Genomic DNA, 17,327 nt, shown 5'->3' with positions numbered 1-17,327 from the left:
CAACATTCGAAAGAAAGAGCCACAATCACAGAGATTGAGTGAGACAGGGATGATCTCATGCCTCCCCACCACCACCACCACAAAAAACTGTTGAACACGCTGATCCAGGTTTTTTCCCACCCCCACTCACCCCCCTATTTTGCACACATAACTTGAGGCCACCCAAGATCGTAATTCTGTAACATTTATCAACCTTTTTTTCCACTCTTTTAGAAAAAGGCCAGGGCAAGATGCTCTCAACCTCTACAGTGGATGAGAGAACCACAAATTATTACCAGGAACAAGGGGAAGGAACAAACCCCCAGCACCAGCAAAACATTGTAGGGAAGTTATCACAACTCCCAATATCAGACACCCAGTGAAGAGTCCTCAACAAGGGACTCCGATTTGTACCCATTCCAAGTCTACACCTTTTTAAACTGCACACTGAGCTGTCAGTTTTTCCCAGAAAATGTGAATACATGCCAATTTTTGGAACAAACCAGAAGTCCAAGAGAATAGAAACCAATACTGGACATTAGTCTCATTCATTCATTAGCTTTATTTCGGTAAATATAAATACCATAAAAGCGCATCACACAAAAAAGGAACGGCAAGCTACATGATAAACAATTTAAGTCATAAAAGATTGAAAAGGAGAAAAAAAAAAAAAAAAGAAAAGAGAAATATTTACACATAAGCAGTTCCCTCATGGAAAATCGCACCTTATAGTTATGTAAAAACGCATTATAGGTAAAAGAATAAGATACAAGCCTGGCAAACCATATCAGATAAAAAGGACATTTCAATTTAAAAAATATCTAAGAAAAATAAAAACAGCAGGTAGGGAATGCATCTGAAGCAATAAAAGTGATATGTGCATACAATGATAAATCCATCAATTGTTGTTTACCACATTCATTGTTAAATTTCCCTCTGCTTTTTTAAGCGTGTTCAGTCTGATACGCCAGATTGAGTCTAAATATTTTGACAAACAACAAACCACTAAAACCGATGAATCAGATTTAAAAATTCTCAAAGCTAGCAAGCAGTTTTTAAAACCCTTACTTCTGCACAGAGGAATAATCCAACGGGCTCTTTGTTTGGAGTATGCGGGGCATTGGAAGAGAATATGAGTTACTGATTCTTCTCTGGCACAGCCCATCGGACACATCTTAGAAGAACAGCTAAAATTAGACCATTTATAAGTGAGGGAACGCAAAGGAAGAGAGCCCACCCTGAATCTAATGTATAATGAACGAGCAAACGGGGAAGATACTATATCCATATATTGTGCAAATTCATAATGACATTTAAAATATAAAAAGTTTCCCGTCATGGATGATGACGAGACAGCGGACAGTTGGGAAAGTTGAACGTGGAGCCAGAAAGCATCCTTTAGAGTCTGGGTTGCGTTCTTAGGGATAGATAATGGTTCCTTCCAATAGGACCCCAAACCAAGAAGCGAGAGGGTCCTTTCTACATATGCACACCACTTGATTTTGGAGCTAGTGTTGTTGGCCATCAAGTTAGCTAGCGCACATCTATAATGGACAAGAGAATCTGATGACCATAGGCGAATCCAGTACAACAGGGGCTTGAGTGCAACGATCTGGCTGATAGAAGGGAGATTTAGGTCCATGCGTATTGGGAGCATTGGGGTACTGGAAGGAACTCTTAGCAATGACCTTAAGAAAGAGTTCTCCACTTTTATCAAATCATCCAGGCAACAGTGGCCCCACAGTTCAGCTCCATAGATTGCTCCCCCTCTTGCTTGTAGTTTATAGATTTCTACTGCGGGCGTCATGGCAAAGCTAGGAGATCTAGCTGCAAATCTTGCAATGCCACTCGCTCGCTGTTGCAATCGTAAAGTTGCCTTCTGGATGTGGCGCTGCCACTTGTGCGAGTCTTCTAGTTTCAGGCCTAAATAATCAAAATCGCTGACTCTTTCCAGCGCGGCACCCTCTAAATAGATAGGTCGTCTCATTCTGCCTTTCCTATCGCCAAACACCATGCACTTGGTTTTTAATCGGTTGATTTCGAGCCCATAATCATTGCAATAGTCAATGAATCTTGAAAGCAGGGTTGAAAGGCCTGTGGCTGTTTGAGAAACCAGCAGGGTGTCATCGGCAAAAAGAAGGCAGGGGATCTTCTGCCCTCCTATTTTAGGCGAGCCGTTAGAGCACTCCATAAGATAAGGGATGCATGCGTTTATGAAGAGAAGGAATAAGGTAGGGGCAAGAACACAACCTTGTCTTACACCTCGGGCAGTAAGGAATTTTTCTGTTAATTCACCTTGTGGGCCCCATCTAATTCTACCATAGTTGCCAGTGTAAAGATCCCTGATAATATTTAAAATAGAGCACGGGACTCCTATTTTAGACAGAACTTCCCACAGTTTGTGGCGGGGTACTAGATCAAAGGCCGATTTTAGATCTACAAATGCTACATATAGGTGGCCTAAGTCAACATCGACAACTTTCCATTTAATAGAAGTAAAACGAAATATCTGATCTAATGTGCTAGTTTTTTCTCTGAAGCCCGCTTGTAGATGATTTAAGATTTGATTTTCAACTAGCCACTTGTTCAGCCTGCTCAACAACTGATAACAGAAAATTTTTTGAAGGTTGTCGAGGAGGCTGATGGGTCTATAATTACCCGGGTTGTTCCTCTCTCCTTTCTTATGGATGGGCACTATAATCGCCTCTTTCCATGAGTCAGGATAAATTCTGCTAGTCAAGATGGCATTAGAAAGTCTGTTAATATATGGGCCCCAGGTGTTCTGGTCCACTTTAAACATATCAGAGGGGATCCCGTCCATCCCAGGGGCTTTTGCTGCTTTCTGGGCTGCAATGGCCGACACAGTTTCGTTCAGTGTAAAAGGGGGCATGAAAGCCATAGACTCGTCAGAAGTTGTTGGCTCCTCCGAAATTATGTCAGAAGTATGACTTGCCGACAATGGTCCATACAATTCCTTAAAGTAGGAGAGCCAGATGTCAGGAGAAATATAAGACTCCAGGTGAGATGCGCGGTTCTGATCACCACAAGAAACTAGGAGCCAGAACCGTTTTGAATCATGGACGGTAGCTGCCTCGAGTAAATTGCTCCATAGCCCCTCTTCGTACTCGAATTTACTTTTGTTGCAAATGGAAGCATAATGACGTCTAGCAGTGATGATGCCTGATCTGTCATTAGTCAAAATTGTTAACTCTAGAGCACCCAACAAGTTTTCAGATATGTCGGCAGAAGAACAAAGCTAAAACTTCACTATCAGATGACAAAACAATAACTATAACATTGTAATCATGACAACAGAAGCATACAGACAAGAATGCCTATATCTCATAGGAGACGGGAGGGGTTACACAATTCAGAATGCTAATCCAACAAAAGAACTTGCAAAAGAGATCATGAAGTATCGAACGAAGAATGGTATCAGGATGGATTTTGAATTAGGAGGGCTATTTTGTATTACCATATTTTAAGACACCCTTCTTTTACATCTTATAAAAAAATCAATGAAGGCAAGAACCCTCCGCCAGCCTGCCCATTGTTACTAGTATAAATTCCATTCTTGAACCCTTGTTAATATTTTGTGTATTTCCTCAGACCTATAGTGAAATCATTTTTTTTCATTCTTAAGACACCAAAGATGCACTCAATCGCATCAATTTTAGAGGGCAGAACTAACGTCACTCTTGGTGTGGAAACACTCTCTATAAGCATCCCCCAGGAAGAATCCATAACAGCGATTGAAGAAATTTTGAGGAGCACAGAATGGTAATACATGATGCCAATACGCTTTGTGATAATTTAAGCATCACTGGCATTGAAGAGTAATTTGTTCTCTTTTTAGGACACCTTTTACCTAAAATCCAAAGTTCTTCCATGGAAGGTACCTTTGCTCTGAGCCTGGAATGCCCATATATACTTAACCTTCAGATGCATTTCATCGCTCAGAGACCAATCCATGGATACCAGATGACTGTTCAGTGAAGATATATTGATGGCATTCAGATAATCTATCAAGGAGATAAAGAAAATCCAAAACTTTGTAGCATGGATCAATGAATTAAATCCATACCGCAAATGCATGTCTATGGCATCAGACAGAAAAAAGCTACCTGGTAAACCTACTGACTAGCTACCTGTCAGAACACACCTTTCATGTGGCGATACAAAAGGAATGTTCAGCTATATGCCCTATTCTTGCTGGAGTACCCCAGGAATCAATTCTTGGACCATTTCTCTTTAATATATTTACAAATATATTCCCAAGGACTTCAAGAAAACAGACCTTGCTCTTTATGCCGATGATGCTACAGTCATCTCCCAATCTTTCCGTAAAACAGAATCACCTATCAACCTTGAAACATCGCTTAGCAAAGTCTCCAGATGGTACAGCGACTGGCATATAACCCTCAACAAGCAAAACCACAGCAACATTATTCACCAGAAAGCAGATCAAGAATCATCCATAGAGTTGCCTCAATGGAGAGGAGATTAAGTGGGAAAACAGCAGCTCATACCTGGGGGTGACACTTGATTCCAAACTCAGCTGGAGAAACCACATTGAGAAGACATGCCAGAAAGCATCAACCAAACTGGCTGCATTGTACACGCTTTTGAGAACTAAGTTGATGCCAACGCAGCGCAAGGAACAGCAGACCTCCACAGAGATTCAGGCATTGAGATGTTGAACGACCATCTCCCCACAAAACAAGAAATTCTACAAAGGATTAGATCAAAAGGAAACACTGATCAAGAAACTTGCTAACATTTCTGCAAACCCTTTTGACTGCTTTCCACGGCCATTCACAGCGCTGACCATATGAACCAACTTTACCTGTGACAGTGTCACAGCTCAATAAGTGAACAAATCAGTGACTTCATAAATTCAAAATGAATGTAGAGTAATGAAGCTACCGCCTCTTTATCAAAAACACACTGCTGTCAGCAGGAATCTGACAGCCAGAGAAGACGACGAAAGCAGACAGAAAAAAAATGTTGTATGCCTTAATCTAAAGATTAAGGATGACGGGGTAGTAACAATTTAGCAAAAGTGTACAGATCATAATCTTAATCATTTTAACTTTTATAATCTGAAGCCATCTTTGAGAAAACCTGCCATTCAGAATGTTTACGTCGTTGACAAAATTGTATCAATATTACAGACTACAATGAACAAGCAGAGGGTTTAGCAGTCAAACTACGCACCAAACAATACTCAGAGCAAGCAATACAGATATTCAAGAAAAGGGCAAAAAACACCAAAGAGCTCTACTAGAAACCAGTCCCAAGCCCTGATAAGAGAAACTAACATGCATCCCCACATTCATGCACACCTTGATCAAAAGGGAAAAAAAAAGTAACATTAGGGATGACTTTCCAAGCCACTGCTTGCATTCCAAAGCTCAAGGAACCTGAAAGATCAGATAGTACATACAAGACCAAGAATGGGTAAATCTACTCAGTAACCACACGTTGTGGCCCATAACAAATACATTTCAATTGCCGCAAGGGAAGTGTCCATTTGTCATCTGACCATACGAGCCAAGGAACTAAACCAGAGGCTCCACAATAAATATAACTTCACTGTCAGCATCTTACAGTATAAACTGCAAATTTACGCTGCTGGTCATATTATTGACACCCTATGTGTAATATCAGTGCCTCTCTGCCAGTACGAATATTCAAGATCCACAAACTAAAACCCCCACTAAATCGTAAGAGCACCTCTAGCGAATGGGTAGCACATGGAGAAACAAGATTCGCTTTTATTACAGAAAATTGGCATCCATGTTGTTTAATAAAAATTACCTACCAAACGAATAATGACCGGGTAACTTTATCTAAAAACAAAATTATAAATGTGAAAGGGACACTTAAACACAAAAATGTCACCTTTCAAGATGACACCCACTTCAGGCCCTCCATCCTTTGCCAAACTTGGACCACGTAACCAATAAAACTACCCCATTCAAGATGTCACCAGTTGAAGACAACTACGTGATGACATGTAAATGAAGAGATGCACACAGATATGGCAATGATGGCACATCTCTCCCTCCTGCTTGGCCAGTGCTGCTGCTGTCTCCTGACAGAGCTTGCTGGCTCTGTGTTTGAGGCCCGCCTCCACCTGCCTGCGCCTCATCCCTGGTGGCGTAGTGGCCATCTGCGTCTGTCAGATCTGTCTGCCTTTTTCTCTTTCATTCTTTTTTCTGTATTCTGCCTTTTTTCACTTTTCTCGCTCTGTTTCTACTTTCTGTGTCTGTTGGCACGTGCTTTTCTTTAGCGCTTTCCCCGCTCCCTGCCGCTGCTGTCCCCGCGGCCCCATCCTCATAGTGCTTCCTGCCCTCCAGCCTCCAAGCTGACCAATCCCTCCCCTTCTTAAAGGTGGCCGCTGCACGTCTGCATCGATGGCGCACCAAAGGCAAGCCCGTCTGCACCTGTCCACGCCAGGAAAGCACCCAGCGTCACAGACCCTGGATCTCACACCATCCACTGATACAGTGCTGGAACTCACCACGCACTGAACCCTGGATGTCGGATTACCTGCCACCATGCTTCCCCCAAGGACAGCCATGGACCTTTCTCCTGCCACCTCACCTTCTCCGCACGCCAAACGCCAGACCTCCCAGCTGCAGAATCGCCAAAACCGCCTCCATACCGCCTCAGTGTCCGTGTTCTGCACAAGCACACTGTGGAGCTTTTGAACCTGATAGACGCCACAAACATCGCCTTCCTCAGCGATACATGGACAAACTCAACCTCTGGACCAGACATCCCCATCCCCAGCGACTACAAGCTGCTCCACAAGGACCAATCCTCCAGACCAGGAGGTTTAGCCATCACCCACAAAACCACCCTCCGACTAATGAGCAACACACAGGAATGCTCCCCCCTCATGGAGCACCTCCACTTCCAAGTGCACACCACCCCGAAGCCCACCACCCGCTGCGCCCTCATTTACAGACCACTAGGACCAGACCCAGCTTTCAGCGACTCCATCATCAACATCATAGTCCCCCACACACTCGCCTCCAGCAACTACATACTCTTCGGAGACCTTAACTTCCACTTCAACAACCTCAGCAACCACAACACCTCATCGCTACTCTAGAACCTGGACACAATCGGGCTCAAGCAACTAGTCAACTCACCAGTGCCCGCTACCACTCTCGACTCCATCTCCTCCAGCAGCAGCAACGTCACCATCGAAGACTCAACTCACAACACTGGACCAACCACCACTGCATCCTCTTCTCCATCTCCACACCTACACCATACACTTACACAACTCACCCCCCAAGGAGATGGAACCAGACCACAAAGGAACAACTTGTCAGCACCCTAAGCAACTCGTTGCCCCCCTCACAACAGATGCCAACACCTCAGAACGCAACATTCACAAATGAATCATTGACTGCGCCAACACCCTAGCTCCTCTCCGAATGACCACAGGGAAACACACCACCAAGAAAGCCAGTTGGTTCACCCCCGCACTCCAGGAATCTAAGTGCACCTGCAGGAGGCTGAAGGTACAAAAAATCCCCAGAAGACCTTGCAGCCTTCAAATCCACTACAAGATCCCACCATGGCCTCATCAGTTCCGCCAGGAAAACAGGCCTGCAGGACCGCATCAACACCACCACACACAACACAAAAGAACTCTTCAAAGTCATCAAAGAATTCGCCCAACCACAAGCCGAGACCACTAACATCCCCTCATTTCAGGATCTCTGCGACAGACTAGCCACCTTATTCCATTGTAAAATCAAGGACATCTATGACAGCTTCGGACCCCAATGTTCTCCGAACTCACCAACAATGCCCCAACCAGGATCCATTGAACCCCCAGGGTTCCTGCACACCTGAATCCTCCCCACCCATGACTAGCGAGACTCACTCCATCATGAACACATCAACTCTGGAGCCCCTACCGACTCCTGCCCCCACCAAATCTTCAACAAGGCCAGTGCCTCAATCGCACCCGAGCACCGCAAGTCGTCAACTGCTCCCTAGAGTCAGCAGCCTTCCCTGAGGACTAGAAGCATGCCACAATCCACCCACTGTTGAAGAAACCCACAGCTGACCCAATGGATCTCAAGAACTACCGCCCCATCTTGCTGCTGCCCTTCCCAGCCAAGGTAATTGAGAAAGCGATCAACATTCAGCTCTGCCAACACATCGAGGACAACACAACCCTGGACATCCCCCAATCAGGATTCAGAACTAACCACAGCACTGAGACCGCCTTGCTCACCACCACAGATGACATCTGCTCCCTCCTCAACCGCATCCAAACAGCAGCCCTCATCCTACTAGAACCTATGTGCCAGACTCCACACAGCATGCATACGCGGCAAGGCCCTTCGATGGATACTCTCCTTCCTGACAGGCAGAACACAGAAACTCAGGCTCCAACCACACCTGTCAGAACCTACAGAAATCAGCTGTGGAGTACCCCAAGGATCCTCACTGAGCTCCACGCTGTTCAACATCTACATGACCCCGCTCGCCCAGTCGTCAGGAACTATGGGATGAACATCACCTGCTGATGCTGACGACACCCTGCGAATCATCTCCCTGACCGAAAACCCCTTAACAGCCAAGAAGAATTTCCAAGATGATATGGAAGCAGTCACCATCTGGATGAAGGAGAACTGCCTGAAGCTGAACTCCAACAAGACTTAGATCCTCATCCTGAAACCTTCCTCCTCAGCCTGGCATGACTCTTGGTGGTCCTCACTCGGCAGCCCACCCACCCCCACAGACCACGCACAAAACCTCAGTGTCGTCCTCGACTCAGCACTCACCATGACCAGACAGGTCAACTCTGTCCCCCTCACCTGCTTCCACACCCTCCGACTCTTACGGAAGATCTTCAGGTGGATACCAACCGACTCCCGAAAGACGGACACACGCCCTTATCATAAGCAGATTTGACCTCCAATGGCTCACAGTTAACAAGAGGATCAACTTTAAACTCCTTGTGCACCCCTACAGAGCCCTCCACAACATCGGACCCGACTCCCTCAACCACGCCTCACCTGGTACTCCCCTTCCAGACCTCTCCGCTCCTCTCAGCAGTCGCTCGCACAAATACCCCGCATAAGAAAGAAGTCCTCGGCTGAAGGAAGATCTTTCACCTACCTGACAGCTAAAGGTTGGAACACCTTACCTCTCCACCTCAGACAGTCGCCATCGCTACCTCAATTTAGGAAGGACCTCAGACCTGGCTCTTCGACTGAACCTTGAGGACATACCCCACAGTGCCTTGAGACTCTATGGGTGAGTCACGCTCTAGAAAATAATTGATTGATTGACGTGTGCCTTTAAAAAACACTGGACTCCGCTTCCCAGACAACATTCAAGAGCAGAGGGCTCAGGCAGGTGAAAAGCTGGCACACTATTCTCCTCAAGTAGGTGAACCGGAAACATTAATGAACTATGAGGTATGTCTCATGTTGAGTCAAAGGATTCTGAAATTTAACTATATTTGCTTATGTAGATCAGTGGCCAAATGGGTGCCAAGTCCCCACATTCCACAGGGGCCCTAATCTACAGAAGTCTAGAGTAAGAATCCCTTACCAGTGTACAATTTATCCCCGGATTTACTTCTAAAGAGGGGCACAATATCACTGTTATATGGACCTGTGCAATGCTCAAAAGGTGAATGTAATACACTTCTGCATTTCACCTCTTTTACATGGTTGTGATGCGCTGGGAATGGCTATTTTGAATGAAAAATGCCATCTACGTTATTTTAAGCATATGTGTTTTACTTTGCCGTCTTTGTCTTCCTAGTTACCATACTATAGAAATACCAGCAGGATGGACGATTGGGTCAAGGAAATAAATAATAATAATAATGATGATAAACAATTTTTAAAAACGTACCTGTTCCCGATGCCTCGCTCCTCTTCTCATGTCCCAGCATTCCTTGGGACACCAGCACAGGCTACCCAGCAATCATGGTGCTGCTCTCATGAAAAAACTAGCATGAGAGCAGTGCCAGGATTGGTCTGAGCAGCTTGCTGCTCAGACAGTGACCTGGGGTCTGTGCAGTTCCTCCAGCCAGCTTAGAGAAACCTAAGTGCACATGTCTGTTTGGCCGGCCTGAGACAGTAGGCCAAACAGACATGCACACTTAGTTCACAGACTCCACTTGCCCTCCTTTCTCTCCCCTCCAGTGGCTCAGCCCCACTGGCTCTTAGCCAGGGGGTGACACTCCTCCACCATTGCAGAGGAACAACCTCTGAGAAATACATGTTCCCAAATTAGAAGATGATAATGTCTTAACCTAAGAAGAGAAGTGCTTATACTACTCACTTGGTGGAACATATATAGGAAGCACTCAAAATTAGAGTAGATCAGGGCTTTTCATGCTATCCTGAACAAATGCCATTGACCCCTCCTGGGCAAAAAAAGGCATGAAACATGTTGACCATATAAAGAACTTGAACAACTAATGTTCTAGAGGTCCACCCTTTGCTTTAACCTTTACAAAGACAACATCCATCATTAAATAAAGTTATTGGCGTTATACATAAGCAATTTTCTCATCACTATAGTCCCAATCTACCTCCGTCTTCCCAGGCCCGTGGAACAAGGGCAAGAAAAGATATCCATCAAAGAGTCCCCACTGAGGGGCCAATGGGTGTTGGACCACCCAACGTGGGCCATGACCAAGTAAAGCGTGCCACCTTGTTCAGTGAAAGTCTGTGCATGCTGAAAAGGATACTTCTAGGGGCCTAGGGTTTAGAGAACCAAACTGAATGTCACATTTATTATATTTATATGAATCCAAGAAGAATCCTAATGAAATGCAACATAAGATGAGAAAACAACCTTTTTGAAAAAAAAAACATTGATCACGGTAGTCCTAACAGAAGGGTCACCAAACTAATTAAGGGCAGTAGGAATTAATGAAATGTATTGTTACACAAAGTTAATTCTCCATCATGTAGCTGTAGCCAGTATTAATAAGGAAGAGGAAAGACCATGTGATCTGCCTTTGATATTTTAGACAGACTTTTAAAGCTAATACAGGAAATAGTACCAGTCCGAAAAAAACATGTTAAAAAATGCCTGGTGAACCAGAGATTAGTTTGGAATTTTACATTCTAATGCATTCTGGGGAGGCACTGGTGCCTCTGAAAGGACATAAGATCACTTCCCGCTAATGGATTGTAGAAACAAGCGTTAGGATGGTGGGGAACCAGATACACTATTTTTGAAAGAGGCATTACATTTGATATATAGCTCAGAAAGAATACATTGCACTAAGAGAAGTATCCCTCAAGTGGATCGTATCCTACCTCACGGGTAGAACACAGAAGGTCATCCTCCTGCCTTACTCCTTGCTACCCAAGAGCATCACCTGTGTTGTGCCCCAAGGCGCATCCCTCAGCCCAACTAGATTCAACGTATACATGACACTCCTGGCAAACATCATCAACAGCCATGGACTAAACATCTCTTACGGGGATGATATCCAACTCATCCTCTCCCTGACCAACGACAACACAACCACCTAGGACAAGTTCCAAAGATGGATGAAAGATGTTGCCGCCTGGATGAACAACTGTCTCAAACTCAACACCAACAAAACAGAAGTAGTCATCTTCCGGAAAGGCAAGGACAACCTCTGGAAAAATGAACAGGAGCCATCTGAGCTGGACCCAAACCTGCTGAACACGCCCGCAACCTTGGCATCATCCTCACCAGCCAGCTCTCCATGAAGAAGTAGGTCTCTTCCCCCTCCTTCCTCACCCTCCGAATGCTCAGGAAGATCTTGAGATGGCTCCCACCTAACACCAGGTGAACAGTCACACAGGCTCTCATCACCAGCAGCCTAGACTACGGCAACTCCCTCTATGTCAGAATTACCACTAAACTCATGAAGAAACTCCAGATTATCCAGAACACCACAGCCAGACTCATCCTTTGATGCTTTGATGCTATTAATTGTGTTTGACCAATGACTTTGTGTTTCACCATTGCGCATATTAGTTACTCAATGTTCACCAGTAGCACATTATGGGGGTCATTCCAACCCTGGCGGTCGGTGTTAAAGCAGCGGCCAACCCGCAAACAGGCAGGCGGCAAAAAAATGGAATTCCGACCCTGGCGGGAACCGCCAACACAGACTGCCACTTTAACACTCCGACCGCCACGGCGGTACAGACAAGCAGCGCGGCGGTGACCGCCAACAGACAGGCGGCAGACAATGTACCGCCCACCCTATCACAACTCACCAATCTGTCACCTTTTCCGCTCATTGTTGGGCAGTCTACCCTTTTGAATGCCATCCAGGGGGTGGAAAGGGAGGTGCATCGGAGCAATGCATACCTGGAGGGCATTCATTCGGGTCAGGCTGCCCATCAGCGATCGTTCAACGCTCTGGCCTCAGCACTGACGGCAGCCATTGTCCCTGTCTCCTGCCTCCCTCCTCCAACTCCCTCCACCCAGTCCCACTCCCCTGTTCCTCTGCCTATCCCAGACACACCTACAGACCAGCCTGCACACACCTCAAAACCCAAGGTCAGCTCATCCAAACATAAGCACCACACATCACAGAAGCATTCACGCAAGCAACATCCACATGCAGACATGCCAACAGCCACTCCTCCTCTGTGTCCCCCTCCTCCTCGTCTCCCTCCTCCCTCCCTGTGACGTCCCAACTCACACTTGCATGCACCACTTCATCAGCCACTACGTCCATCACCAGCACACCCACCAGAACACTCCGCACACGTGCAGTCACCACCCCCACTGCCATTTACACGTCCCCTGTGTCCTCTCCCAGTGTGTCTGTCACCCCCTCTTCCAAACCACACAAACGCAGGCAGCCACCCACCCAACAGCCATCCACCTCATGACAGCCTCCGTCACAAGCACCTGCACCCAAAGACAGCACACTTGACTCTCCTACAACCACATCCTCTTCCTCCACTCCCATACCCACTGCACCTACCCTTCCCATTGCTCCTAAAAAGTTTGTCCTCTCCAAAATTAACCTCTTTCCATCACCTGACCCACCCCCTCCATCTCGTAAAAGTCCAATCTGCACCTCAGCCACCACAACCCCTGGACCTACAAGGACCATAGTCCAGGGATATTGGAGTCCACCACCTTCGAGGGCAGCTACATCGGCCAGCAGCAAAGGGACAGCCAGCCCACCCCCTGGGAAAAAATCCAAAAAAGGCAAGGCCGGCGCGAGAGGACAGAGACGGCAGCCTCCACAGGCACCACCCTGGCACCGTCAGGGAGTGGGGTGCCACCTGGCACATCTCCAAAGGGAGGCAAGGGCCACAGAGGATCAGGCAAAGATGGCAAGGGCAGCACGGCCGACAAGTCCGGCAGCAGGAGAGCTGCCCAGGAGGGCCCCACCAGCCCCCTTCCGGGGGTGAAGGAGGACAACCACGGGCACGGGACACCAGCACAGGAGGGCCCAGCAAGCGAGAAGTCGGATGGCGAATGAACACCATATATTGGCCGGATCTGGTGCCCTGGAGACACATGTGAAGAACCGCAGAACAGGGCCCCGCCGTCTCAAGAACCGCTGAACAGGGCCCTTCAAGACATGCACCGCTGAACAGGGCCCTTCAAGACAAGCACCGCTGAACAGGGCACCGCCGTCTCAAGAACCGCTGAACAGGGCCCTTCAAGACAAGCACCGCTGAACAGGGCACGCCGTCTCAAGAACCGCTGAACAGGGCCCTTCAAGACAAGCACCGCTGAACAGGGCACCGCCGTCTCAACAACCGCTGAACAGGGCCCTTCAAGACATGCAACGCTCCGCTAGGCCCTTCATTGCAAGCACCGCTCCGCTGGGCCCTTCATCTCAAGCACCGCTCCGCTGGGCCCTTCATCTCAAGCACCGCTCCGCTGGGCCCTTCATCTCAAGCACCGCTCCGCTGGGCACCGCCGTCTCTGCACCGCTCCGCTGGGCCCTTCATCTCAAGCACCGCTCCGCTGGGCTCTTCATCTCAAGCACTGCTCCGCTGGGCCCTTCATCTCAAGCACCGCTCCGCTGGGCCCTTCATCTCAAGTACCGCTCCGCTGGGCACCGCCGTCTCTGCACCGCTCCGCTGGGCCCTTCAACTCAAGCACTGCTCCGCTGGGCCCTTCATCTCAAGCACCGCTCCGCTGGGCCCTTCATCTCAAGCACCGCTCTGCTGGGAACCGCCGTCTCTGCACCGCTCCGCTGGGCCCTTCATCTCAAGCACCGCTCCGCTGGGCACCGCCGTCTCTGCACCGCTCCGCTGGGCCCTTCATCTCAAGCATCGCTCCGCTGGGCCCTTCATCTCAAGCACCGCTCCGCTGGGCACCGCCGTCTCTGCACCGCTCCGCTGGGCCGTTCAACTCAAGCACCGCTAACACATTGGCAGAAGGGGCAGGCCCGGATCAGTGTCGGACCGGGCTGCACGATACACTCTGGGCACCAAGAGTCCTCCAGTACCGCTGGAGTCTGTCATCCACTTGAGAGACTGTGGCTTTGCACTCCCCAGGATGGCACAGTGGGCAACCCACCCACTGTAGAGACTTGAGAGACTGTGGCTTTGCACTCCCCAGGATGGCACAGTGGGCAACCCACCCACTGTAGAGACTTGAGAGACTGTGGCTTTGCACTCCCCAGGATGGTACAGTGGGCAACCCACCCACTGTAGAGACTTGAGAGACTGTGGCTTTGCACTCCCCAGGATTGAACAGTGTGCAAGCCACCCACTGTAGAGACTTGAGAGACTGTGGCTTTGCACTCCCCAGGATTGAACAGTGGCCGTGGAGGCCCCTCGTGGATCTGGCGTCGTGGACTCATGTGGCTGAGGTGCCCCCCCTTCCCTTCCCCCTGAGGTGCCTGTAGTTTTCCTATCTGATGCCCCTGCAGTGTTCTCTCCAATGGATTCGGGTCTCATGTGTGGGCTTTGCCCATGTGTTGAGGACCACTGGCCCACGTACAATGACAGAAAGCCAATTCTGACGGGACAATATACATATGTGTATATAGTTATGGGATGTTCGACTTACTTATTTACTTAGCCTTACAATATATTTGTATTACAATAACATATTATTTTGTCTTTGCATTCTTACGGGGGGTTTGGGAGGTGTCACTCTGAGTTGTTGCTCTGCATTGGTGTGTAGGTAGTTGGGGGGGGGTGTCGCGTATGTGTGTGCCCGTAATCTTTTCTCCTCCCCCCTCCCCTGTGTCGTAGGTGCAGTACTCAACGTTGTCTTCTGCGCCGGCGTGCGTGCTCCTGGTAGAGGAGCAGGTAGACAATTGCTGGTAGGATGTGTAGTTCTGGTTCCATGCTGTCCAGATTCCTCGTGGAGTGTGTAGAGGTGAGTGTTTTACCGTTCGTAGTCTGTTTCCGCCGTGTTCCTCCTCACTGAGGGCAGCAGGGGTAACTGGGGCAGGGCCTGAGGTGCCTGGGGCGAAGGAGATGCCCGCCTTGGTGTGCGAGCGGGCACGGGGCGAACGCTGAGGGGCTGCTGGGAGGGCGGAGCTGGTGCGCTGGGTGGTGGCTGTACCTGTTGTTGCGGTGGGCACAGATGTTGCCGCCACCACAAGGGAGCTCCCTTCCGAGGACGTGTTGGTGTCGCTGATGTCTCCACGTGTCCCCGTTGTGGAGCCCCCCTCGCCCTCCGTCTCACTGGTGAAATCAGAGTCCGTTGCATGGCCCTCCGGGGCCATGTGAGATGCAGCTCCCTCGTGCTCCAATGCCACTTCTCCTCCGCCAGATGATGCTAATGCACACATGAACAGGAAGAGTAGACCAAAAAAGGGGGGGGGGGAAATAAAGACATGTTGAGTGCATGCATTGGCAACACAGTTGGCGGAGAGGACAGACACAGAAGCCCCCTGCACTACGCCGCGCACTTGGGGTACACTACTCAATCATTGGGACTTGGCCTACAAGCCTATGGACACATACTATGGACCTACCTATGAGCCTATGAACCTACTGCACACATACTGTAGGTGACACAGGGCCATGGATAGCTGTACTTGGAACCCTACAGAGGTGGAGGCGGGGGCACAGGGCCATGCCTTATGGAGGGGCCTAGCCTACAGAAATCGCCCTGGCCTAGGGAGACCCACAGCCCTCCTCCCCCACCCAGACACCTCCACTGCGCGCATAGTCAGCAGAATGAGAGTGTACTCACCCCCTTGTGTCTGCTGTGATGTCCTCACGCGCCCATCCAAATCTGGGTAGGCCACCGCCAGGATCCGAGACACCAGGGGGGTCAATTGACGTGTGGCACCCCTCCTACGTTGGGAGGCCATCCCCAGCAGAGCCTCCGCGGTCTTTCTTCTCCCGCGGCGGAGGTCCTCCCACCTCTTGCGGCAGTGGGTGCCCCGTCTGTTGTGGACCCCCAGTGTCCGGACGTCCTTGGCGATGGCACGCCAAATGTCGACTTTCTGATGGGCGCTGACCTATGTGACACATACAGGGAGAGAAAATACAATATCATCATTTTCTGCATGCTCGATGTGAGTGTCCCCCCATCCACACCCTTGCCATGTGGCACATGCTCTCATCCGTCGTTTGATGCATGCCTCATATGCTCCCCTCCGCACCATCGTTCATTCACCCCACTCAACCCAGGCATTGCCCACAAAGCATGGTCCCAGTGTACTAACCTGTTGGTCTGGAGGACCGTAGAGTAGCGCATACAGGGGGAGGACCCCATCAACAAGTTTCTCCAATTCCTCAGATGTGAAGGCAGGGGCCCTTTCCCCAGTCGCAGCAGCCATTGTCTCTTCCAGACCGAGGTCACAGCAGCACTTGCAGTATAGGTCCTCTCCTATGGATGATCAGGTCTCGAGTGATTAAGCAGATAGAAAATGGCGGTCATGGCCGCGGCGGTGCGTACCGCGGCAGTGCGTACCGCGACCGCTGGCGCACTTCGTCATTGGCTCCTGAAACCCATAGGGTTCTATGTTAACCAATGCGGCTTTGCACCGCGGTCTTCGACCGCCTACCGCCACGGTGTGCCACGCCAGCGCATTGACCTCACATCCCATTGTCACACTTCACAGGTCAGGCAGCCGCCATTTCAAGGGCCCACATGGCTTAATTTCTACTGCGTCACACAGGCCTAGGCCTTGCATTGCCACTCATACAAGCCATTCAATGCTTAGCGAATCGTGTTCTGTGCAAGCTGTGGTTACGTACCTGTGGGTTGCTTGACTCTGTGCTCCATGTTGTCCTTCCTAGGCACCGTCCGCTGGGACTTGCGAGGAGATGGAGGAATGTTCCCGTGTACAGACCGCTGGTGGACCTGTCGACAATGGAAGAAAGACATGTCATACTGACATACAGACTTGACCGAGC

The sequence above is a fragment of the Pleurodeles waltl genome, chromosome 4_2 (genome assembly GCF_031143425.1).
Source record: "Pleurodeles waltl isolate 20211129_DDA chromosome 4_2, aPleWal1.hap1.20221129, whole genome shotgun sequence".
NCBI lineage: Eukaryota > Metazoa > Chordata > Amphibia > Caudata > Salamandridae > Pleurodeles > Pleurodeles waltl.
The sequence above is the reverse complement of the archived record's forward strand: the minus strand, read 5'-3'. Positions refer to the sequence as shown.